This window comes from Eublepharis macularius, chromosome 11 (assembly GCF_028583425.1).
Source record: "Eublepharis macularius isolate TG4126 chromosome 11, MPM_Emac_v1.0, whole genome shotgun sequence".
In the NCBI taxonomy this organism is placed as follows: Eukaryota; Metazoa; Chordata; class Lepidosauria; order Squamata; family Eublepharidae; genus Eublepharis; species Eublepharis macularius.
This window is the reverse complement of record NC_072800.1, coordinates 2,860,975-2,885,012: the sequence shown is the minus strand read 5'-3', so window position 1 is coordinate 2,885,012 and position 24,038 is coordinate 2,860,975. Positions and strand designations below refer to the sequence as shown.

The following is a 24,038-nucleotide window of genomic DNA, read 5'->3' as shown; positions in this document are numbered from 1 at the left end:
TCCTACCTGTTGGAACGCTCTGTCTCCCGAGACCAGGGCCTGGCAGGATTTACTCTCTTTCCGCCAGGCCTGTAAGACAGAGTTGTTCCGCCAGGCTCATGGCTGAGGTTGGGCCTCCCCTGGCTGGAGGATGCAACATCTACCCCCCTCCCCGTGAAAGCTGCCCACCACTGTTGGTTTTTCAGCTGCTGTTGCTGTGCTGCTGTATCTAGTTGTATTGCTGTATTGTTTGTTAATAGTTGTATTGTTGCCGCCAGGCAAAAGAGTGCAGCTATTTTTATATGATGTTTTAATGTTTTAATATGGAACGTTTTAAAATCATTTTAAGGTTGTTATCTGCCCTGAGTTCGCTTGTGGGGAGGGCGGAATACAAATATGATATAAATAAAAATAACGATTTTTTTAATGAAATGCTTGGACAGACAAGGGGATTTTTTTACATTAGATCAACTGATAGGCTATGATCATGAGTTTTTGTCATTTTCTCCGTTTAGATATGATTTGCCAACTTCTGCTGCATGGCAATATTTACAATTTACAAACATTTATTGGTGTTCAAATATGGCCTGGTGGCTTTGAGTGCTTCAGAATCTCCCCTGCTTTTGGAAAGTCTTACTGAATCAATACTGAACAACAACAACAACAACAACAACAACAAACACTACAGTATTTGTTTATAAAAATTTGGTATCAGTTAATAATAATGATATGCAGAGTCTTACAGATGAATGGAATAATGAGCTAGATCATCCAGTTCTGCCAAAGCAATGGGATATGGCCTTGAGCCTTGTACCGGCTGCACCTTGGAGACAAGAGTCAGATCTCTCTTCTTCAGACAGGGAAGAAGGAAGCTCTGACTCTCAAAAGCGTAAACTCTAAAAATCTTGCTGGTCTCTAAAGTGCTACTGGACTCAAATCCTGCTGTTCTACTTCAGACCAATATGGCAACCCACCGAATGTGTCCAACTGTGGGGTGATATAAATTACAACATGCATCTCTTAAGTAATAGGCTTCGGACATGTCCAGCTATTCTGTCCTTTTGGGAGGAAGTCATTATTTTTGAGGATGTTTATGCACTTTTAAACTATTTGCTTGTCTCATGGAACTTAACCAATGTCCAACAGAAGAGGACCCTCCGTGCCCTTACATTTGTTAAAAGACTTATACATCAGCATTTGAAAAATAAAAGCCCACTTCCTGTAACTCACTGGATTGAGGATCTTATAAACTTATCAACATTTGAATGTATTTTATATAGACAACAATTGTATATATTTATTTATGGATATTCGGAGACCTTTTATAGAAGCTTATAAATTGATTTTCTGGCATTATTTTTGGGGAGGGAAGACGGTTTCTTTCTTTTCTTTTCTTTTCTTTTTGTTTTGCATGAATACATAAAAATTTAATTATTATTTTTTTAAGAAAAATGTTTGGAAGGGGCAGATGATCAAAAGCCCCGCTGACGTCCATTCTCTTCTCCCCACCCCAAGCTGGCTGCTTGGTGTTCACAGAAAAGGCAAGAAACTCACTCTTTCTCCTCTCTCTTTTGCCATGCAGAGATTAAAAGTATTGATTCTGTTCTTGCCCAGCTTGGAGTGGGGGAAGAGGAATGAACTCTTTCTCTCTCCTTCTGCAGTGTAGAAATCAAAAGCATTACTTCTCTCCCTGCCTAGCCTGGACAGAAGGGCTCCCTTTTGCAACTCCACTTGTAGATATTTTGCTCAATGGGCTGGGTGGACGGATACATAAGAGGGCGGGTAGAGAATAACTCAACTCCCAGCTGACCCCCCCCCCATCAGCTGTCAGTCTGCTTCTGACCAACAGGCCATTGCAAACCTTGCTCAACAGCTCTTTGAGTTGCTCAATACAGTCCAAAGATATCCTTGAATGGCTCTGTCAGTTCTTCAGTGCTGAACAAGGTAAGTTTGTTTGCAAAATGGGTTTACTGAGGAATTCATCGTATCTGTAGATTTGAGTGATTGTCTGTGAATGGAATCCTGGTTTCACAAATTATTGATACTTAGCAGGGTAAGGGTTCCATGTTATGGCTGAACTGAACCCAGCCACTGAGCACTCTCTTGATATATTAAAAATCAAACTGACCAAGTCTTTAGAAGACAAGAAATCCCTAATTACTTTTAAGTTTACTGCCTGAATTCTCTTGCTTTATCAGTTTGCATGGGAGTGCAGGTGCAAGAGTCCAGGCTGAAAGAGAACTGACCAAGACGTTCTGCGCTGCCGAGTTGTGCACCTTCAGGAAATACAGAACAAATACAAGGGAAAGAATGGCTCCCAGCTGTGGGGAGAGAGGGGAGGGGCGGGGGGAGGCAAGGAGGGCCGAAACAGGACAGCAAACAAACCCTAACTTGGCTGCTCTGAAAGGGAACGTCCCATGACACTAGGCATGTGCAATCAGCAGCAGCTATGCAGCCCGATGCCAGGCCAACTGATGCCATCACAGGATTGTGACCCTCTTTGCAGCATTTCTCCCTTGGAAGGGCAAACGAGAGATCAAAAGAGAGGCTCAACTGAACAAGACTGCGTCAGACTATGGAACCCCAGTTATCTAGAGTTCGTCTCCCCCCTCTTGCAAGAAGCACAAGGTGTCTTGATTCCAAAAGGTTTATTGAAAGACTATGCTCAGGATACAGGTGTCCATAATCCAAAGGCTTTTGAGGCCCTTGGCTGAACAAAAGCTTTGTTGAGAATGGCATGTAAAATGAAAGTTACAACACTTCAAACACCCATCCCCAGCCTCCCCCCTAGTCCTGTCTGCGAAGGCATGAGAAGACGAGGACATCAAGGTCGTTGGCTGGACTGGATAGATAAGACTCTTCGCTCCCATGGATACGAGCGGCCTGGACGACACCTGGGCCTAGAGGGAGGAAAACTAGGCAACAACTGATTATAACGTAAGTTAACATGGCCTTACTTTGGTTAAAGAACTGACATCCTGACAAACAGGCATTTCAGACAAAGCAGGATCCCATGCCCATTTTTACTTTTGCATAATACACAGCATCCCTGGTTCAAAGATCTGCTCCTAGCAGAAGACAATCCAGCAGCCGGAACAGAAAGAACCTGTAGCAGGGCTTGGCCCTCAACACTTGGGAGGAGGTGCTCTTCAAGAAAATCCGTGTCCAGGCAATGTATGGAATTACTGTGGATCAAAGCCAGGATCTAAGCTGACCTCAGAAGCAAACTGGTCACCAAAGCAGAGGTCTTAAAGTTGGTGCAATATGAGCACGCTACCTACTGCCACTGACTTTAAAATATGTGCCCTGGTTGCCAGTGTGTTTCTACAACATTTTGCTTCAAAGGATGCAAATTAATAATCATGCAGACTGCACAGCTCTGCCTTCCACAGCCAGCTGTAATTAGCCACGATGGTTGGGGGGGGGGGTTCCCCCTCTGGGATAAAACCACCTGCTTCACACAGAAGTTGTGCTTTGAGAGGAGACAGGGAGGACAAGAAAGAAAGGCCCCATCACAAAGGTGCTCTGGGAAGGAGTTATAGGCAGAAGGGGGGGGGGAAGGAGCACTAACCTGCTTGGGAGCAAGGTAAAGGTGAAAGGATGCCCTAGTTCAAAGTCAGACGAAGGAGGATTGCAAACAGGTAGCCATGTTAGTCCCTCATAGCAAAATAAAACTAACGTCTAGGGGCACCAGTGCAGATGAGTTTTCTTGAGCCCCAGCTAGGGTTGCCACAGGTCCCCATACCCTCCCGGCAGGAGGGAGAGGGACCCGGTACTCAGGAGAGCAAGGGCGTCACTTCTGGGAGTGACATCATCGCACCAGCCACAAGAGGGCTCCCACCTGCCAAGAACTGCGCACTGGCAAACATCTGATGGATTCCCCGAAACGTGCTCTAAGCCGGATGGGTGCCCTGTGAGAGACATGCTTTCCGGGTCCCTTAAGGGGCTGTTCTTCTAATGCATCTTGGATGCTGGTTCCAGACAGGCCTGCTTCGTTTCAGCAAAAAGAAAGGGCAGTTGACGGGAACCTGCTAATGCGGCCTTTACTCTACTGTAGGGTCTGTACACACAACACTGACTGCCTATCAGTAGAGCAAAGCAGGGGGGGGGGGTCTCTCGAGTACCCTGCTGATTTTGGTCTCCCAGCCCCTCTCCCTCAAACAGGGACCACTCAGCAGCAAGCCCACCAGCCTTTTTTAAAGAAATAAACACATCAGCTCCAACATAATACAATTTATCTAATCTTTGTAACGCCAACCAAGGAAGCGATGACCTCGTGCCTCACACAGACTGCTGAGAAAACTAGCCACAGTGCACAGGTTTAAACCAGTGCCAGGCGGAGGGTCCAGTAGTCACCTCCCAAGAGGCATGTGGGTGACGGCTGTCAAATCCTCCTTCTCTCCAAATGCCTCTGCAACCCAGCCCAGCTCTGGGATCAGGTCTGGACTGGGCTGTGGCCAGCTGGGCATCAAGAGGCTGATGCACAAAGGGGAGGGGAGGGGAGGGGACAGGCAACAGGAGACATGAAGCAGGTCCAGTTTACAGGGGAAATATGTGCAGACAGCCATCCTCCTCAGAACTGCCCTCTGCCGGCATCGGGGCCGATACCTTCTGAAATCTAACCCTGACAAGAGAATATAAATCACAGCTATAGATAGCCCAAGAGTGCGTTCAGAATTGAATTTGTTCTGCGGGATTGTTTATAAATGACTCAGACGCGACTCTCGTGCTTTATGGTCCTCGGCATGAAAAGCAGGACTTTGATTTACTCCGAGGCTCTCTCTAAACATGGGTCCCCACCTATAAAGTCGTTTTGTATTACAGTACAACAGCCGCAGGACCCAGAGGGAGAGCGAATGACACCCTCTTCGTCCCTATCACCTGCACACTCCCAAAACTGTAACTAAATTCAGCTGAACGAAGATTGGAGCTAGGAGAAGAGGGAAGAAAGCGAAGCACAACCACCTACAGCAAGTGCAGCGGATGCCTACAACCACCAGAATGTAATTAGCCTTCAAAGAGGTCTTGAATTTATCCCATTATGTCTCACTGAGAGACAGAAAATCATTACACAAAAATTTTGATGTGCTTCTATTTTGTGTACATCAACAGGTGCAAGATAAAGCCACTTCCTGGGACAGAAGGAGGCACAATTTACTGAAGATACGGGGATGTGTGGCTGCCTAATTAGCTCCAAGAGGGGAAACATCGTCTTACCTCCTCAGCCAGCAAGATCAGAAAGTGGGGAAACAGCTCTGATTCCTGACAACACCTGGTGCGCTGAAGGACGCCCAAGGTGCCGAGATGCCGCACCCGCCGTTTCCAGGCTTTGGGGCGTTCTGCACGGATGAGCCTGCTAGGTCCGCCGTTCTCAACCTTTTGGATCTTACCTCCCACCACTCCCATGATCGAAGAGACTGGGTCCCACCATGATAGGAATATAAAGACCTCTTTTCCAGAGAAGGACATTTATATGCTTAGGGACATTCTGTTACTGCTACTAGCACGTCAAAAGGCCATGGGTGGATAATCTGTGGCAGATGGCATCAGCAGGAGATGGCATCAGCAGGAGATGGCATGTCACACTTGTAAGCAATCATGGGAACGGAGAGAGAGCAAATTATTAGTAATTGTTACAAAAGCCCTGTCTCTCACCTAGACTACTTTTGCATCCCATGGGGGAGGGGGGGGGGTAGGTCTCCCACAGCCTCACAGTAATTTCCCCCTTTTCCTGCCAGAGCCTCACAGGCCAGCAGTAGAAAAACAGGAGGGGGAAATGTGGTGCACATCAACATCATGCCAGCACATGATGGGAGTCACCTGGGCTCAGGAGCACATGGTCTGCAGCTGCTAGAGGAGGTAAGGGCTTTTTGCCTTTCTTGGCTGTGGTGGGTTAAGCTGAGAAGCTAAGGGTGGTCCTCTCTAGCTTTGGGGCTTTCTGTGTGTAGTTTTGTGTTGATTTGAGTGTAGTTTTGAGGCTGAGTGTGTTTGGGCTTGATTGTGTTTGAGGGTGAGTGTGTTTGTAAGGCTGCTGGGGGTTGCTGGAGTACAAGCCACACACCCCCTTTGTGCTCACCTCCTGTGCTTAGCAGGAAGTGACCTTTTGCATTGAAAAGGCAACTGCTGGGCAGGGGCGCGAGCCTTTGGCGCGAGCCGAAGGGCGAGAGCTAAAGGGCTCTTGGCCTGTGGCTCTTAGCCGGGGGATCATAGCCGTTTTCTTTCCTCTTTCTGTGTTATTCCTAAAACAGAATAATGAAGTCAGAATGCCAGCAGGGGGTTGGGGGCTTTCCAGTGTATTGCACTGAGTGTCACATGTATGACTATCTGCCTTCTGGTCAGAAGTCCTGGATGTGTGCTCGCTGCAAGGAGCTCCTGGTTCTCAGGGAACGAGTACGTACCCTTGAGGCCAAGGTGGCTGACCTGGAGAAGCGGAGACAGTTAGATAGGCACGAGGACAAGATTCTCAGGGACAGGACAGATGTGTCCCACTCTAAAAATGGCAGCGTTCTTGTTGTCAAGGAGAATGAGGATCTTGTGGAATCAGGGCACCGTATTGAGGATAAGGGGAACATGCCCTCAGAAGGGACCTCTTCTTCAGTTGGTGAGCAGGTTTCCTTTCGCATCAAGGAACCATCCCTGGGTGGGGCGGGAGGGAGGCTCTTGGTAGTTGGTGATTCGATCCTTAGACAAGTAGATAGCTGGGTGGCACAACCGCGTTCTGACCGTATGGTGACTTGCCTGCCTGGTGCGAAGGTAGCGGACATTACGCGTGTTATAGATAGGCTGGTAGATAGTGCTGGGGAAGAGTCAGCGGTCGTGGTCCATGTTGGAACCAACGATGTTGGGAAATGCAGTCGTGAGGTCTTGGAACAAAAATTTAGGCTGTTAGGCAGGAGACTCAAGGCCAGGACCTCCAAGGTAGCCTTCTCAGAAGTGCTACCTGTTCCACGCGCAGGGCCAGAGAGACAAACGCAGATCAGGAGTCTCAATGCGTGGATGAGACGATGGTGTAGGGAGGAAGGGTTCAAGTTTGTTAGGCACTGGGATTCTTTTTGGGACAAGCGGGAGCTGTACAAGAGAGACGGTCTCCACTTGTCCCGAGAAGGAACCCGGCTGCTGGCACTTAAAATCAAAAAGGTGGCAGAGCAGTTTTTAAACTAAATGCTAGGGGAAAGCCGACAAGAGATAAAGTGTCTCTGGTTCAGGATGGTTCATCTCAGAGAGATGAAGGGCTAGGTATAACACTTCTACAGGGAGATAGATTAGAGTTGTCAACTGAGATGGAGACAAACAGTGCAGATGACCTAACTACGTCTCGAGGCAAAGTGTGCCGGGGAAGTTACAGGTGTTTATATACAAATGCTAGAAGTGTCCGAGGTAAAATTGGGGAGCTGGAATGTTTAGTGTTGGGCGAATCCATAGACATTGTGGGCATATCAGAAACTTGGTGGGATGAGGAAAATCAGTGGGACACGGTGATTCCTGGATATAAATTATATCGGAAGGATAGGGAGGGAAGGGTTGGTGGTGGGGTGGCTCTATATGTCAGAGAAGGTATACATTCCAGTAAGATTGAGAAGGTAACTGAATTAGATTCGCTTCTGGAAATGCTATGGGTTGAAATTACGGGCCCAAATGGAAACTTAACTGTGGGAGTTTGTTATCGCCCTCCAGATCAGAAAATAGAGGAGGATTATAAAATGATGACAGGATTAAAGATGACTGCTAAACAAAAAAACTGTGTTGTAATGGGTGATTTTAACTACCCACACATTGACTGGGCCAATGGGTGTTCGAATCGGGGGAGAGAAAGTGAGTTTCTAGACTGTCTCAATGACTGTGCTATGGAACAGATGGTTACAGAACCTACTAGGGGAGAGGTGATCCTGGATTTGGTCCTCAGTAATGCTGAAGACCTGGTGAGAGATGTAAATGTGATTGCACCACTTGGGAACAGTGACCATAATGTTATTGAGTACAACATATGTATAAATAGGAAATTGCCAAATAAAACCAACACAGCCATGTTTAACTTCAAAAGGGGTAACTTTTCTGAGATGAGGGGGTACGTGAAGAAGAAACTGAAAGGGAAAGTAAAAAAGGTCAAAACACTTGGGGAATCTTGGAGACTATTTAAAACTACAATCCTGGAAGCTCAAATTAAATATATACCGCTGGTTAGGAAAGGCACAAATAGGTTTAGGAAAAGGCCAGCATGGTTAACAAGCAATGTAATAGAAGCTGTAAAAGGTAAAAAGGATTCTTTTAGGCAGTGGAAAACTAGTCGGAGTGAGGTTGATAAAAAGGAGCATAAGCTGTGGCAAAAAAAGTGCAAGTCTGTGATCAGACAGGCAAAAAGGGAATATGAGGAGCATATTGCAAAGAACATAAAGAAAAACAATAAACAATTCTTTAAATATATTAGAAGTAGGAAACCAGCTAGGGAGGCCGTGGGGCCCTTGGATGACCAAGGCGTAAAAGGATTACTAAAGGGTGATAGGGAAATGGCCGAGAAGCTGAATGCGTTCTTTGCTTCTGTCTTCACTGTGGAAGATAAGAAGTGCATGCCCACTCCGGAAGCACTGACTTTGGGAGGGGTTTTGAAAGACCTGAGTCACATTGAGGTGACGAGAGAGGAGGTTATGCGACTGCTAGATAATTTAAAAACTGATAAATCACCGGGCCCAGATGGCATACATCCAAGAGTTCTGAAAGAACTCAAGTGTGAACTTGTAGATCTCCTCACAAAAATATGTAATCTGTCATTAAACTCTGCATCTGTTCCTGAGGACTGGAAGGTAGCTAATGTTGTCCCCATCTTTAAAAAAGGTTCCAGGGGAGATCCGGGAAATTACAGGCCAGTCAGCCTGACGTCAATACCGGGTAAGTTGGTGGAAACTATTATCAAAAATAAAATTAGTGGGCACATTGATGACCAAAAGCTGATGAGGAAAACTCAGCATGGGTTCTGTAAGGGAAGATCTTGTCTCACCAATCTGTTAGAGTTCTTTGAGGGAGTGAACAAACAAGTGGACAAGGGAGACCCGATAGATATTGTTTATCTTGACTTCCAGAAAGCTTTTGACAAAGTTCCTCATCAAAGGCTCCTAAGTAAGCTCAGTAGCTATGGGATAAAGGGCCAAGTCCTCTTGTGGATCGAAAACTGGCTAATTAATAAGAAACAGAGAGTGAGCATAAACGGGCACTTCTCACAGTGGAGGATGGTGAGCAGTGGGGTGCCACAGGGGTCGGTATTGGGTCCAATGCTTTTTAACTTGTTTATTAATGATTTGGAATTGGGATTAAGCAGTGAAGTGGCTAAATTTGCAGATGACACGAAATTGTTCAGGGTGGTGAAAGCCAGAGAGGATTGTGAGGCACTCCAAAGGGATCTGTCGAGGCTAGAAGAGTGGGCATCCATGTGGCAAATGAGGTTCAATGTAGCCAAGTGCAAAGTAATGCACATTGGAACCAAAAATCCAAAATATAAATACAAGTTGATGGGGTCTGAACTGGCGGAGACTGACCAAGAGAGAGATCTTGGAGTCATGATAGATAACTCACTAAAAACGTCAGCACAGTGTGCGACTGCCATAAAAAAAGCTAATGCTATGCTAGGGGTTATTAGGAAAGGGATTGAAAACAAATCAGCCGGTATCATAATGCCTCTGTATAAATCGATGGTGAGGCCTCATTTGGAGTACTGTGTACAGTTCTGGTCGCCACACCTTAAAAAAGATATCATAGCACTGGAAAAAGTACAGAGAAGGGCAACTAAAATGATTAAAGGGTTGGAACACTTTCCCTATGAGGAAAGATTGAGGCGCTTGGGGCTCTTTAGCCTGGAGAAAAGACGACTGAGGGGAGACATGATAGAGGTTTACAAGATAATGCACGGGTTAGAGAAGGTCGAGAAAGATGTGTTTTTCTCCCTTTCTCACAATACAAGAACTCGTGGGCACTCTATGAAATTATTGAGCAGTCGGGTTAGAACAGATAGAAGAAAATACTACTTTACACAAAGGGTGATAAACACATGGAATTCGTTGCCACAGGAGGTGGTGGCAGCTACAAGCATTGCCAGCTTCAAGAGGGGACTGGACAAATATATGGAGCAGAGGTCCATCAGTGGCTATTAGCCACAGGAGATAGATGGTATTCTCTTTGTGGGGAGGTGGTGCTCTGTGTCTTGGTGCTGGAAGGAAGGCAGTGGGAGGGCTTCTGGTGTCCTGGCCTCACTGACAGTCCTTTAGATGGCACTGGATTTCTAGCCACTGTGTGTGACAGAATGTTGGACTGGATGGGCCACTGGCCTGATCCAACATGGCTTTGCTTATGTTCTTATGTTCTTATGACTTTACTTCTGGTGAAAACTGGAAGTGACATCATGACATCGTGGGGGGTGCTCTAGCTGCTGGCGATGGCTAGAGCATTCTGTGCAACGTTATGCCATCACTTCTCAATTTTCAAAAGAAGTGACATCATGTGCTGGCATGATGTCAGCACACTTCTCCCCACCCCCAAAATCCTCACATTGGGTTTCCAGCCAGAGTTAGTCCCCCCAGAGGCGTATGCACTACTGGTTGAAAATCACTGTGCTAGTAGGGCACCTCAAAGGATCCTGGGATATGTTCTAGGGCATCAGTTCTTCAGTTAACGGCCAAGTCGTTATAGGCCTCTTTGAAGAGATAATGCAACCTAGACACCACCCAACCTTTCCCCAGCGCAGCAGAACATCAATCACGGCAAGCAGCTGGCAGTCGAGGACTGATGGGACTTGGCTATGGGTACCTGGGGAAGGACGGGACTTCTGGAACAAATTCTACGGGTGAATTTCTTTCAATTTTTTTTTTCACTTTCTAATACTTGCCTGAAGATCTTAAAGTCATAATTAATACATGTGATAACATTATTTTATTCATAGACTTAAATGAAACTTTTGGATTCCGGCTGCTCTGATTACCAGTAGCACAGCCATCCGTATTTCTGTACCTTAAATGGTATGTGTTAAAGTTGCATGGATCCCAAGGGTTTAATTTCTCATAAAGTCTTACTTTATTCCACTTTATTTTTTTAATCCGCTATTTCTTATTCAACAGCTTTACAAAAAGGTACTTATCTAGATTGTGACACCATGGCACTTTTTAATAGCAGACCTTCTGGTATAAAAAAGAAGAAACAGAAAGATAAGAAGAAACGTGTATTCCTTTTAATTTGGAAACAGATAGCTAAGAAAATTAAAATTTAAAAAATGGAAGCTGTTACAGACACCTGCTCTTTTCTTAGTTCCTGACATAAGAGGTGTTATCTGCTTATTGGATTAGCAGCCATAAAAGTGAGAATAAATTCCCTAAATAAATTGATTGCCAAAGAGGCAGGCATTTTTAGACACAGGATATAAGCCAAACAAATGCTACTCATAGGCACAAAGTGTTACTGTTTCCACGACACTGGGGTGGGGGGGGGCAGGGGGGGAAGACTTCATCAAGACATTGTTCAAGTCCCATAAACAATTTTGCACTTCCAGCTTAGGAGGCTTAAAGTAGAAATGCCAACCTCCAGGTGAGGCCTGGAGAACTCCTGGAATTACACCTGATCTCCAAACTACAGCGATGAATTCCCCTGGAGAAAATGGGAACTTTGGAGGGTGGACTCATGAGCTAATACCCCACTGCGGTTCCTCCGCTCCCCAAAGACATCCTCCTCAGGACCTACCCCCAAATCTGCAGGAATTTCCAAACCTAGGTTTGGGAATCCTCCTGTATGTGGGGTTGTGGGTAGCCAGCAAACTGTTCCAGGAGCCACAAACCTGCAAACTCCCACAAAGACATCAGTGAATAAACTGCAAAAACCCATTTCCTGAACAGTTCAGTGCTACGAAATTTCGGAATGGTTTCTTTCCCCTTAAAATGTGTAAACCTCGAAGCTCTAACCTCCAAGTGCAGAATGCTGCCGCGTGGTCATTCTTAGGAGCCAGGTGGTGCCTGCCTATCGCTCCCATTCTGCAGTTGCTATATTGGCTGCCCCTTAGTAACTGGGCTCAGATCAAGGTATTGACTATCATATACAAAGCCTTGCATGGCCCTGGCCCCTCATATCTGCAGGACCACCTATAAATAATAAACAAATAAAATTAATAAATAAGCATTTATAGCAAAGCATTCTACGAAAGACTATAGGAATCTATAGGAGTTTTTTTTTAATGATAAGCAGCACCGTCATAATTCATACAGAACCAAATACCTATTTATTTTCATAGTATCATAGAATTGGAAGGGATCTCTAGGGTCATCTAGTTCACCCCCCTGCACAATGCAGGAAATTCAGTTAACTACCCCCCCCACCCACACACACAGTGACCCCTGCTCCATGCCCAGAAGATGGCAAAACACTGTCAGGATCCCCAGTCAAATTGGCCTGGGGAAAATTTCTACTTGACCCCAAGGTTGTGATTGGCCTTACCCTGGGCATGTAAGAAGGGCCACGAGAACGAAGCACTGATGCAACCCTTCCTGCTCTCCTTCTCATGATCTGCCCAAGTTCACAGAACCAGCACTGCTGTCAGATGGCCATCTAGTCTCTGCTTAAAAACCTCCAAAGAAGGAGAGCCCACCACCTCCCGAGGAAGCCTGTTCCACTGAGGGACTGCTCTAACTGTCAGGAAGTTCTTCCTAATATTTAGCTGAAAACTCTTTTGATTAAATTTCAGCCCGCTGGTTCTGGTCTGCTAAGGCCCCTAGATCCTTTTCGCACATATTACTGCCAAGACAAGACTCCCTCATCCTAAAATTATACATTTGATTTTTCCTACCTAAATGCAGAACTTTGCATTTATCTCTGTTGAAATTCATTTTGTTTGTTCTAGCCCAGTTTTCCAGTCTGTCAAGATCATCCTGTATCCTTACTCTTGTCTTCGACTATATTTGCTACCCCTCCCAATTTAGTATTATCTGCAAATTTAATAAGCGTTCCCTCTATTCCTTCATCCAAATCATTTATAAAAATGTTGAACAGAACATGTATTTTGTACATGTTTATCTAGGGTTGCTAGCTCTAAGCTGGGAAATTCCTCGAGATTTGGGGGGTGAAACCTGGGGAAATCTGGAAAAAGTGGGGTTTGGGGAGGGAAAGGACCTTGGTACGGTGTAATTCCATAGAGTCCGCCCCGCCCCCAAAGTAGCCCTTTTCTCCAGGTGAACTGATCTCTGTGGCCTGGAGACCAGCTGTAATTCCAGATCTCCAGCTACTACCTGGAGGCTGGAAGGCAGAATGGAAAGACCACCCGGGGTTAACAGAACAATAAGAAAGTGTATTCACTGAAGATACTAAATGGTGTTTAAAGTGACGGTGCTCTATGTAAACATATTCAGTAATGGTCACAGTAAATACAGTAAATACAATTTACAGAAAGGTAATTCGTACAATAATGTCTCTCAAAACTGTGCCAGAGGACTAACAGTCCCGTTCCGACAACTCTAGGAACAGGGAAAATAGCTCCGAGTTCAAATGAGGTAAGTCTGTAATGTCAATGTTCCAAATATATTTCTCTTCCTTGTTGTAGGAAACTTCCTATTTTTCAAATTGGAGATCCTTCAAGGTGGGTAGCCCTAGCTAAGGCCGGCTGAACGGCAGATTTCGTCACTTGGACTTCATCAGGGGCTGTAAAGGACCACCATGTCTAGTCTCATAGTTTCACTGAACCTGGAGGGTGACGCAGATCAAATAAACCTTGCGTAAGGTTTATCTGAAGTCCAAGTGACGAAATCTGCCGTTCAGCCGGCCTCAGCTAGGGCTACCATCTTGAAGGATCTCCAATTTGAAAAATAGGAAGTTTCCTACAACAAGGAAGAGAAATATATTTGGAACATTGACATTACAGACTTACCTCATTTGAACTCGGAGCTATTTTCCCTGTTCCTAGAGTTGTCGGAACAGGGCTCTGGCACAGTTTTGAGAGACATTATTGTACGAATTACCTTTCTGTAAATTGTATTTACTGTATTTACTGTGAGCATTACTGAATATGTTTACATAGAGCTCCATCACTTTAAACACCATTTTTTTTTTATAATTTGTTTTTATTTTTCGTAACTACAAAACACTACAAAACACTACACAGCACTACACAAGACTATCACAAGGAAAGGGGAGAGGGAAGGGACAAAGGGGGATGGAAAAAGAAAAGGGGGGGGAATGAACTACAAACACTAAACACTACACTTCAATGTTTTCCCTTCATACTGTCATAATACAAAAATAGCTCCATAGGATAATGATGGAGTGGTTAATCATACAGAGAATAAACATTTCAAATTCTGATTAAACTTTCCTCCCCCTTCTAGGTCCCGGACGCAATTCTCTCTGTGCAACCGCTGTTGCGGTGCTCTCCTCCTCCTCCCCCCCATCCGGCTTCTCCTTTTCTTCGTTCTCGGTGCAGCAGAGATCCGGGTTTTTATTCTCAAAATCCTTTAGTTGATCTTCTGATAGTATCTTATAGGCCTGATCTTTATATCTAAACCATATTCCTTCCGGGAATAACCATTTGTACTTTATTCCATGGTCCCTCAGAAGAGCTGCAAACTTTTTATACTTAAAACGCCTTTTCCGGACTAGAAATGGAACGTCCTTCAAAATCTTGACTTTCAAACCCAAAAAGTCCAAATCCGCATTGTATGAGTTATATAGGATGGTGTCCCGAATCTTTTTAAATGAAAAGTCAATAATGATCTCACGAGGCAACTGTCGCTTTGTTGCATATTTTGAAGAAGCCCGACGGACCTCCAAAATGGCGCTTTTAACCTCTTCTTTAGTCGTCCTCGCGGGTATCGCCAATAGTTCCGAGACCACCTCCCACAGATCCTCATTTTCCTCCTCTTTCACGTTTTGGAGACGCAAAATTGTCTGTGTTCGTTCCATCTGTAGCCCGATCAGCTGGTTCTCAACCAACTTCAGCTCCTTTTTTGTAGCCTTCACAAGTGACGCACTTTCCAGAGCAGACTTCTCTGCCCCCCCCCCCGCTGTTTCCTTAATGGTTTTCACTTCGCTTTCAATTAAGCCCACCCTTTGATCAGTTTCGTTCAGCTTGTCAACAAAGGGTTTTATGGCTTCCACCACCGCCCTGCGCACCAACTCTTCGAGCGACTCTCCCTTCAAAGTAGCCGAGATTGACTTACCGAGAGCGGGACTTTGCTTCTTTGCTGCCATTTGGGGGGGGGGGGCGCCAACAAAATTCTGGAACTCAGCGAAGGGGAAGAACGAGTCTTCTTCAGATCAACCTCTCCTTCACGAACGCTTGTAGAACAGAAGGGATTCGCTTGTTTACGGGCTTCCGCCTGTTTCTTTTATTTGCCGTTTCTCGTTGCCCGGCGGCACTCGAGGCGCCGCGCACGTCTGCCGGCCTCCATAGGGACAAACGGGCAATTCCCCCCCCCCGCATTGATTTCGGGGAGTTCTTCCCGCAGCGTCCCGGACCCTGGCTCCCTCCCTGGGAGTCCTGGGGGCTAATCCTTGCGGATCAGCCGCCCGGTCAGGGTGCCCGGTCGTTTCCTCCCGGACCAGCCGAGAGGAGCGTCCGGCATGGCTGAGAAAACGAAACCGAATCCCCACTTTAAACACCATTTAGTATCTTCAGTGAATACACTTTCTTATTGTTCTGTTAACCCCGGGTGGTCTTTCCATTCTGTCTTCCAGCCTTTACCGGGGATTGCCTTTGCTTGTTACAACTACATGGAGGCTGGCAACCCTATGTTTATCCCACCCTTGGGAGGGAAAGCTAAATGTTCCAGCCCAATCTCATCAGAGCTCAAGAGCTAAGTAGGGTCAGCCCCAGTCAGAACTTGGATGGGGGACCACCAAGGAAGATGGGTTGCTCTGCAGAGAAAGGTGCTGGCAAACCACCTCTGCCCCTCACTTGCCTCGAAAGCTCCTTGCTGAGGTTACCGTGACTTGATGGCACATCCATAGAAACCTCACTCTTCCTCTGAGAAGTTCAGGGCAGCATAGATGGTTCTCCTCTCCTCCCTTTTATCCCCACCACCAAAATAAAGCGCCCCCCACCCCACCCCGCAAAAACATCGCTTTTTAAACTGTGTTGCACATTTCTCGTGCTGGCTCTGAATTTCCTGGGGCAAGAGTGGGGGGGGCAGCACAAAGCCAGAGCCCCCTCCTGCCCCATTTTCTGGGCATTCTGAAGGATTCGTGGGAGGACAAGCCACTCTCTGTGAATCTTCTGGCAGGCACAGAAAGCTCCGAAGGAGGACTGGGCCAGTTCTCGTCCCCTGCTGGAATTCAGAGAATGCCAGTAGAGCCACCTAAATGGCAAACTGTCTGGGCCCCTGTGCGAATGAGAGGAGCAGTAAAATGAGCCCCCCTTCCCCCCCCCACAGCAACAAAGGAGGGGTCTCTACAGGAAAAATACAAATGTGCAAATGGACCCAAAGGGGAAAACCCTTCCGAAATGGCCTGATGAGAACCGTCAGGATTGCTGAGAGGCAGCAAAGGGAGACGAGGGAGGGGGCGTCTGCCTGCTGAAGCCCCTGGAAGTTTTCCTGCACCTCCTGCATTCCGTTTGGAGGAGAGCAGCAGCCTATAAGACATGAAACCCTAAAATTATACGCTGCTAGGCCACCACATAAATCTGCACAAAGGAAAATACAAGGCCGGCAGACTCCGACAGCAATGCCTACTACATAAACGGGTGTTTAATGTGTCTCTTTTGCTAAGATAAGCAGAACCCTTCTGTGTAATATACCGGCACCTGAGGTAATGACATTTCAGTGAAAGGGAACCATGATAGGTTTTGAACTTGAATATTCAAGGCTGGATATTCCTTAGCACTCCTAGCTTAATGGCATACTGGGGTAGTGCTGAAAGGGGGAGCAGCCATGGCTCCGGGGAAAGGGGCCGGCATGGCTTAGTGGTGGAGTATCAGCTTGGCAAGCAGAAGGTCGAGGTTTCCGTCTCTGGCAGCATCTCCAGTTAAAGGGACCTGACAGTAGGTGATGTGGAAGACATTTGCCTGGGACTCTGGAGAGCCACTGCTAGTCTGGGGAGACAAGCCTGACCTGGATGGACTGAGGTGTTGATTCTGCAGGAAACAGCTTCAGGTGCGAATCTGAAAGGCAGGGCTGTTAAGGCTGCTAAAATTACAGCTCCTTCCTGTGGATGGCAGAGAAAGCGCCAGCCACTTATATACACGTGCAGGTGGCCTGACCTGGCAAGATCTGAGTTCCCTCGGCCTTGAAAAGGAGCCTCGGCAGCCAGTGTCTCATGGCTCAGCCTATCTTGGCTGCGCCCGACTTTGAGAAAGCTCTTTTTTTTTTTTTTGAAAATTTTTTATTGGGTTAGAATCCATTATTTTCACATTTACATTCAATTTTCCCCAATTTTTTCATCTCTAACCCCCTCCCTTCCCCCCCCCCCTTTTTGTTGACTTCCAACAGCTTTCCAACCCTTTGTCCCCTTTCCCTTACTTTAATTAGCTTCCTCTATCTAAAACAAATATATATTCTCCATTATTCTAAGCAGTACATCCTTAACTATTTTTAACATTATATGCCCAAACTGTAAGCCTTTGTTTCCATCTTAGATAAACAATTTATCCCAATTTTTCAATTTCAGGTATTTCTATATATCATAAACCATATAGATCATACATTCGTTTATATCAAACAATTTGACTTATTCTCTATATATATTACTCATTCTATCTTTTTATAATAGTTCTATATATCTCTCCTCACGTAGTCAATCAATTTGACCCATCTATATCTTCAGACATTCAGTTTGGTACAAAACTTGTCAGAAAAAAAAGAAAATATTGTTAGTTAATCGCTCCTTGTATTTAGTCCTTATAATTAATTATTTTCTCTATGTTCTGTTTGTTAACCTATATATATCTATATATATGTCAATCTATTAATCTGACTGCTTATTAATTCACATTTATCTCTTCTCCCCCCGGTAAAGTCTCCCCCCTCTACTTCAATACTTCAGTAGTTCTCAAACTGCCACAGTTTTCCTCCCACCTCCCATTTCTTCTCCAGGTATTGTTTCAGCTTCTCCCAGTCTGTGTTGAACTGCCCTGAGTCCAGATCTCTCAATTTTCTTGTCATCTTGTCCATTTCAGCCATATACAGCAATTTGTAAGTCCAATCTTCAATAGTTGGCACTTCTTGTACTTTCCATTTTTGCGCATACAAAAGTCTAGCTGCTGCTGTCATATAAAATATCAACGTCCTGTGTTGGGCTGGAATTCCCTCCATTCCCAAGTTCAGTAGCAGGAGTTCTGGGTTCTTATTAATTTGAAATTGTAAAATTTCACTCATTTCTCTTATTATTTCCCCCCAGTACTGCCTGGCTACCTCACACGACCACCACATATGATAGAGGGAGCCCTCATGCTTCTTACATTTCCAGCATTTATTAGAAGTATTCAAATTCCCTAGCGCAATCTTCTTTGGTGTCATGTACCAACGATAGATCATTTTGTAAATGTTCTCTTTGATATTAATACATGTCGTTGTCTTCATTGTAGTTTTCCACAAGTATTCCCATGCCTCCATTGTTATTTCTTTATTAAAGTTTATAGCCCATTTCACCATTTGTGTTTTAACTATCTCATCCTCGGTATACCACTTCAACAGTACTTGGTATACCTTGGATATTCTTTTCTTATCTTCTTTAAGAAGGGTCTGCTCTAGTTCCGAATTCTCTATTCGTATACCTCCCTTTACAGAGTCCGAATTATATAAGTCTCTGATCTGTCTATACTGGAACCAATCGTAGTTAGGTGATAGTTCCTCTTGTGTCTTTATTCTAAGTTTGGATGCTTCAGTTTTAGTTATTTCTTTATACGTTAAACATTGTTGTTCATTATCAACAGCTCTCGGGTCTATCACCTCATATGGAACCACCCACAAAGGGGTTCCTTCTTGTAGATAAATTCTGTACTTCTTCCAGATTATGTATAGACTTCTCCGAACAAAGTGATGCAGGAACATCGAGTTGACCTTTACTTTGTCATGCCATAAATATGCGTGCCATCCAAATATTTTTTTATATCCCTCTAGGGCTAATAGTTTCTTGTTCTTTAATGTCATCCATTCTTTCAACCAAACTAGGCAGATTGCATCATGATAAAGTCTCAGATTGGGCAGTTGCATTCCGCCTCTTTCCTTTGCATCTTGTAAAACTTTCACTTTCACTCGAGGCTTCTTGCCTGCCCAAACAAAATCTGATATTTTCCTCTGCCATTTTTCAAATTGTTTGGAGTCTCTGATGATTGGTATTGTCTGTAGCAAAAACATTACTCTTGGTAACACATTCATCTTAACTGCTGCAATCCTGCCCAACCATGACAAATTCAATCTATTCCATTTAATCAAGTCTCTCTCTATCTGAGTCCATAGTTTTTCATAATTGTTTTTGAATAGATCTATGTTCTTTGCAGTTAATTCGACTCCCAAATATTTCACTTTACTTGTTACTTCACAATCCGTTGTTTCCATTAACAATTGTTGTTTCTGCTTAGTCATATTTTTGCATAATATCTTTGACTTCTTTTTGTTAATGAAGAAACCTGCCAAGTCTCCAAACTCCTTGATCTTATCTATCACTCTTGGCATGTTCTCCAATGGGTCCTCTACAATTAACATTATGTCATCCGCAAATGCTCTGACCTTGTATGAATAGTCCTTTATTTTTATTCCACGAATTTCATCATCTTGACGTATTTGTATCATCAGAATCTCCAATACTAAAATGAACAACAATGGAGATAACGGGCAACCTTGTCTTGTTCCTTTACTTATCGTCAATTTCTTGGTCAATTCATCATTCACCACGATTGCTGCAGTCTGGTCTCTATAAATTTCCTTAATTGCTCTGATGAATCTTTCTCCCAATTGTAGCTTTTCCATAGTGGCAAACATAAAGTCCCAGTTTAAATTGTCAAACGCTTTTTCAGCGTCTACAAAGAAGAAACCAACCTCTTTGTCACAACGCTTGTCATAATATTCAATAGCATTGATCACTGTCCTTAAGTTGTCTCTTATTTGTCTGTCTGGCAAAAAGCCTGCTTGTTCCTCCTCTATGACTTCCGAGAGCCACCCCTTCAATCTCTCCGCCAATATCTTCGCAAAAATTTTATAGTCATTGTTGAGTAGCGATATAGGTCTATAATTTTTCACATTAGTCAGGTCTTGGCCCTCTTTTGGGATCAATGATATATTCGCTTCACTCCAAGTTTCTGGAATCCTTTGATCCCTTAAAACCCCATTCATCACCTCTTTTAGGAATGGTGCCAGTTCATTAGCCATTGTCTTATAGAATTTAGCCGTAAGTCCATCTGGCCCTGGCGCCTTTCCTAGATTTGCAGATTGTATTGCCTTACTTATTTCCTCGTCAGTTACTTCACTATTCAACTTATTTCTCCAAGCTTCCGAGATTTCTGGAAGTTTGGTTTTCTCCAAATATGACGCTATTGATTCTTTGTTTGCTTCTTTTTTATTATACAGCTTAGCGTAAAATTTATAAAAGGCTCTACTAATGGTAGCCTGCTCCAAATACGTTTTGTTATCTTCGCAAATTTTATTTATTATCTTCTTTTCCCTTTTCTTCTTCAATTGCCATGCCAGGTACTTCCCAGGTTTATTAGCACCCTCAAACGCTTTTTGATTCAGTCTTTTGAGATTCCACTCCAATTCTTTATTGCTCATTGCTGTTAGCTGTTCTTGAAGTATTTTAATTTCCTGGTATACCTTCTTTTTCCCTGGTCTCTTTTTTAGCTGTATTTCTTTGGCTTTTATTTTCTCCTCAATCTCTTGTCTTTTCTCCTCTTTCTTCTTTCTTGCTCTACCATTTAAGTCCATTAGTATGCCCCTTACAACCGCCTTGTAAGCATCCCAAACTTTATTGGTTGGTACTTCTTTATTCACGTTGTATTGTATAAAAAACGTTGTCTCTCTTCTCAGTATTTCCATATTCTCTCTTTCCTGTAACAAGTCCTCATTTATTCTCCATGCTTTCCTTTTTCTCTTTTTTCCAAATTTCCACATAATTGGGTTGTGATCTGAGCCTACCATAGGCATTATTTCTACCTCCTTAGTCCATAATGCTAAGTCTTTTGAGGCCCAGATCATATCAATTCTTGATAATGTAGAATGCCTTGCAGAATAAAAAGTAAACTGTCTGCTTTTAGGATATTCTCTCCTCCATACATCTTCAAGAGTCTCTTGTTGAATCAACTCAAAAAAAAGCTTTGGTAATAGTCCTCTTTTCTTTTGTGCCGTTGTAGTCTTTTTGTCTAGTTCCAAGTCTGTCACTCCATTGAAGTCTCCAGCAAGAATTATCTGGTCATATGCAAGATCGTCTAAATGCTTCCTTAAATCCTCAAAGAAGCTTTCTTTTGCACCGTTAGGTGCATAAAGTCCGACTACCAACACTCTCTTTAAATTCCAAATACATTCCACTGCTACAAATCTAGCTTCCACATCTCTCATAACAAATTTTGGCTGTAGCTCCTCTTTTATGTACAACACCACTCCTCTTTTTTTCTTGTTGGAGGCCGCTACAAATTCTTTGCCCAGTTTTCCAGATTTTAAATATTTTACATCCTGCTTTCTGATATGGGTCTCTTGCAAACAAACAATGTCACATTTTTGTTTTAGTAGCCAGTGAAAAGCATTTTTCCTCTTATTCGGTGAGTTTAGTCCATTTACATTCCAAGATAATACTTTACACTCCATACTCATGATCTTGTTGGTAAGTCTTTTTCATTGTCCTTAATAAATCGCTCCATCTCTCGCTCAGATCTGATGCGTTTTTTGGCCCCTCCAAACTCAAAGGACACTCCTTCCGGTAACTCCCATCTGTACCTGATTTTCATGTCCTTCAAAATCTGAATTAGCACTTTATATTTTTTCCGGTCCAGTAACACTGATCTGGGCAGTTCCTTCATTATAATAATCGTCTTGCCATCAATCTCCAATGGATCTTGAAACTGTTTTGTCACAATCCTCTCTTTCATATTTCGTGTTGTAAACTGCACAATCACATCTCTTGGTAGTTTCCTCTGGGTTGCTATTCTCGAATTCACACGGTATGCCACATCTAGGATAGCCACAACTTCCTCCTCCTCCTTCCCCAGGTACTCAGCCAACACCTCAGTCATCTGTTCTTGCGCTGACTTTCCTTCCACTTCTGGCAAGCCACGAAAACGTAGCTGCTTCTCCATATGTTTAGTTTCTGCAACTGACATTCTCCCCTTCACCAATCTCATCTCTGTTTGTTGCGTGTCTGCTAAATTCTCCATCGCGTCTTCTACTGTTTTAACTCTCTGCTGCGTTCCTTGTAATTCACTTCGTATTGTTTCCATACCTTTTTTCACTTCTGACAGCTCCGATTTTACTGTCTGTGTAACCTCTTTAACCTCTTTTATCAGCTCCAATTTCGTGTCCTTAAGTTCTTTAATCATATCTAAAAGTTTTTTGTCCAGGTTTTTATCCAGGTTTTCTATTGCCGATTGCCACTCTTTTTTTGACATCGTGGGGCTTGCTTTAGCTCGCTCCCACGAATCCGCTCTCTTCCTTAACTCCGTGGCGTAAAATTTAACGTTTTTCTATTTTAAATGTCCCGGTCTTCTTATAGAAATTAAATTTTAAAGAGTCCAAAATGTCGGGCGTCTTTTCTCTATGGTTTCTCTATGATTTTGTAATCCAAGATGGCCTACTTCCTCTTCCGCTGAAGCCGCGACCCTTCCCCTTTCAAAAATGGCGATTCCCTACTTCCTGCCCTCCAGCAAGGGCCGCTTCTCTCCAGCCACTCTATTGTTATTACGCACTTCCTGTCTCCCGTCTTCCCACAGCAGATCTCGCGATGGTGTCCTTTTCTCACAGCTCCAAAGCCACAGGTATTCAAAACAATAGTCCCATTTCTTTAATAACTTCTTTAAACTTAGTCTCTTTTTAAATTCAATTCCTGCCGAGTCTTCCCCTCCTTTTCACTAGTCTGTTGCAGTTTAAAAATCTACTTTTTTTTCCTCTCTGTTTTTATCAATCTGTCCCGTCTCAGAAGATAATGATCTTTACCTTCTCTTCACTTTTCTCGGGTTGTAATCGCTGTTTCGATTTTAAGTTCTCCTCTCAGCTTCTTCCCCCAATCGATGCTTGGGTATGTAGGTCTTATGCCAGCCGAATTGGCCCCAAAACTGCCGCAGAGATTATAGCCGACCCGTCGCAAGGTGGGACCTCAAGGATCGGGAGGGGACCCGTTGTGTAGAGCCCCCCCTCGTCCGAGATCTAGCTCACCCTAGGGTCTTGAGCGTTCTTTGCCTGCTCCCCGCCTGAGAGCAGTCGGCCGCGGGCTATTTTCACCCCGCCGGCCGGTTAAAACGGCAGTCCGGTCAGCTCCGCAAGTGGAGCTGCGTTAGACCTCCATGGATCCCAAACAGGAAGTCCCTTTGAGAAAGCTCTTGAGGTGCACACAGATGCTTCAGGAAGAGGCCTCCGAGCTGCTCTTTCTGAGCTAACAATGCAGGAACTTTACATCCAACATTCAACCTTAGTTGCAAACTCCTTTCATGGGAACGGAGCCTGGCAACTATCAAAAAGGAATGCTTGCCAATAATTTGGCCTCTATCTAAACGACAACCAATCGCTCTCCTGTCTGTTGGTTTGACAAGGACAAAGGGGCTAATGCCGAACTACTCAACTGGAGCTTGGACTTTCAAGACTTAAGAATTTGGGGGGGGGGGACATTAAAGTCGAATGCAATGTAACAACAGATGTTCCATCCGGAAAGCCTTCCTAACGTAATATATGGTTAGACTGGAAAGACTGTGTAACTATGAACTATACACACATTGGGTTTTTTTAAAAAAAACGCAACTACTCTTGTTTAGTGGCGAGGAGGCTGTCTTGCTGTTGGTCTGAGAAACTCTTGTTGTCCAGTTTGGACCAGCCGTTCTGCAGAAAACAAGCCTGCCCAGACTGAACTTACGAGGGGGAGATGTGAAAGAAACCCTAAATTCAGTACGGCTCAAGAGTGCCACTTAAAGCATC

The 24,038-nt window shown here is 44.3% G+C and overlaps 1 protein-coding gene across 2 annotated transcripts in view; it reads right to left on the bottom strand.

Moving 5' to 3' along the window:
- EPHA5 (EPH receptor A5) overlaps positions 1–24,038 on the bottom strand; it is a 294,365-nt gene that overhangs the window by 147,310 nt on the left and 123,017 nt on the right. The gene's annotated exons all lie outside the window — the stretch shown is intronic.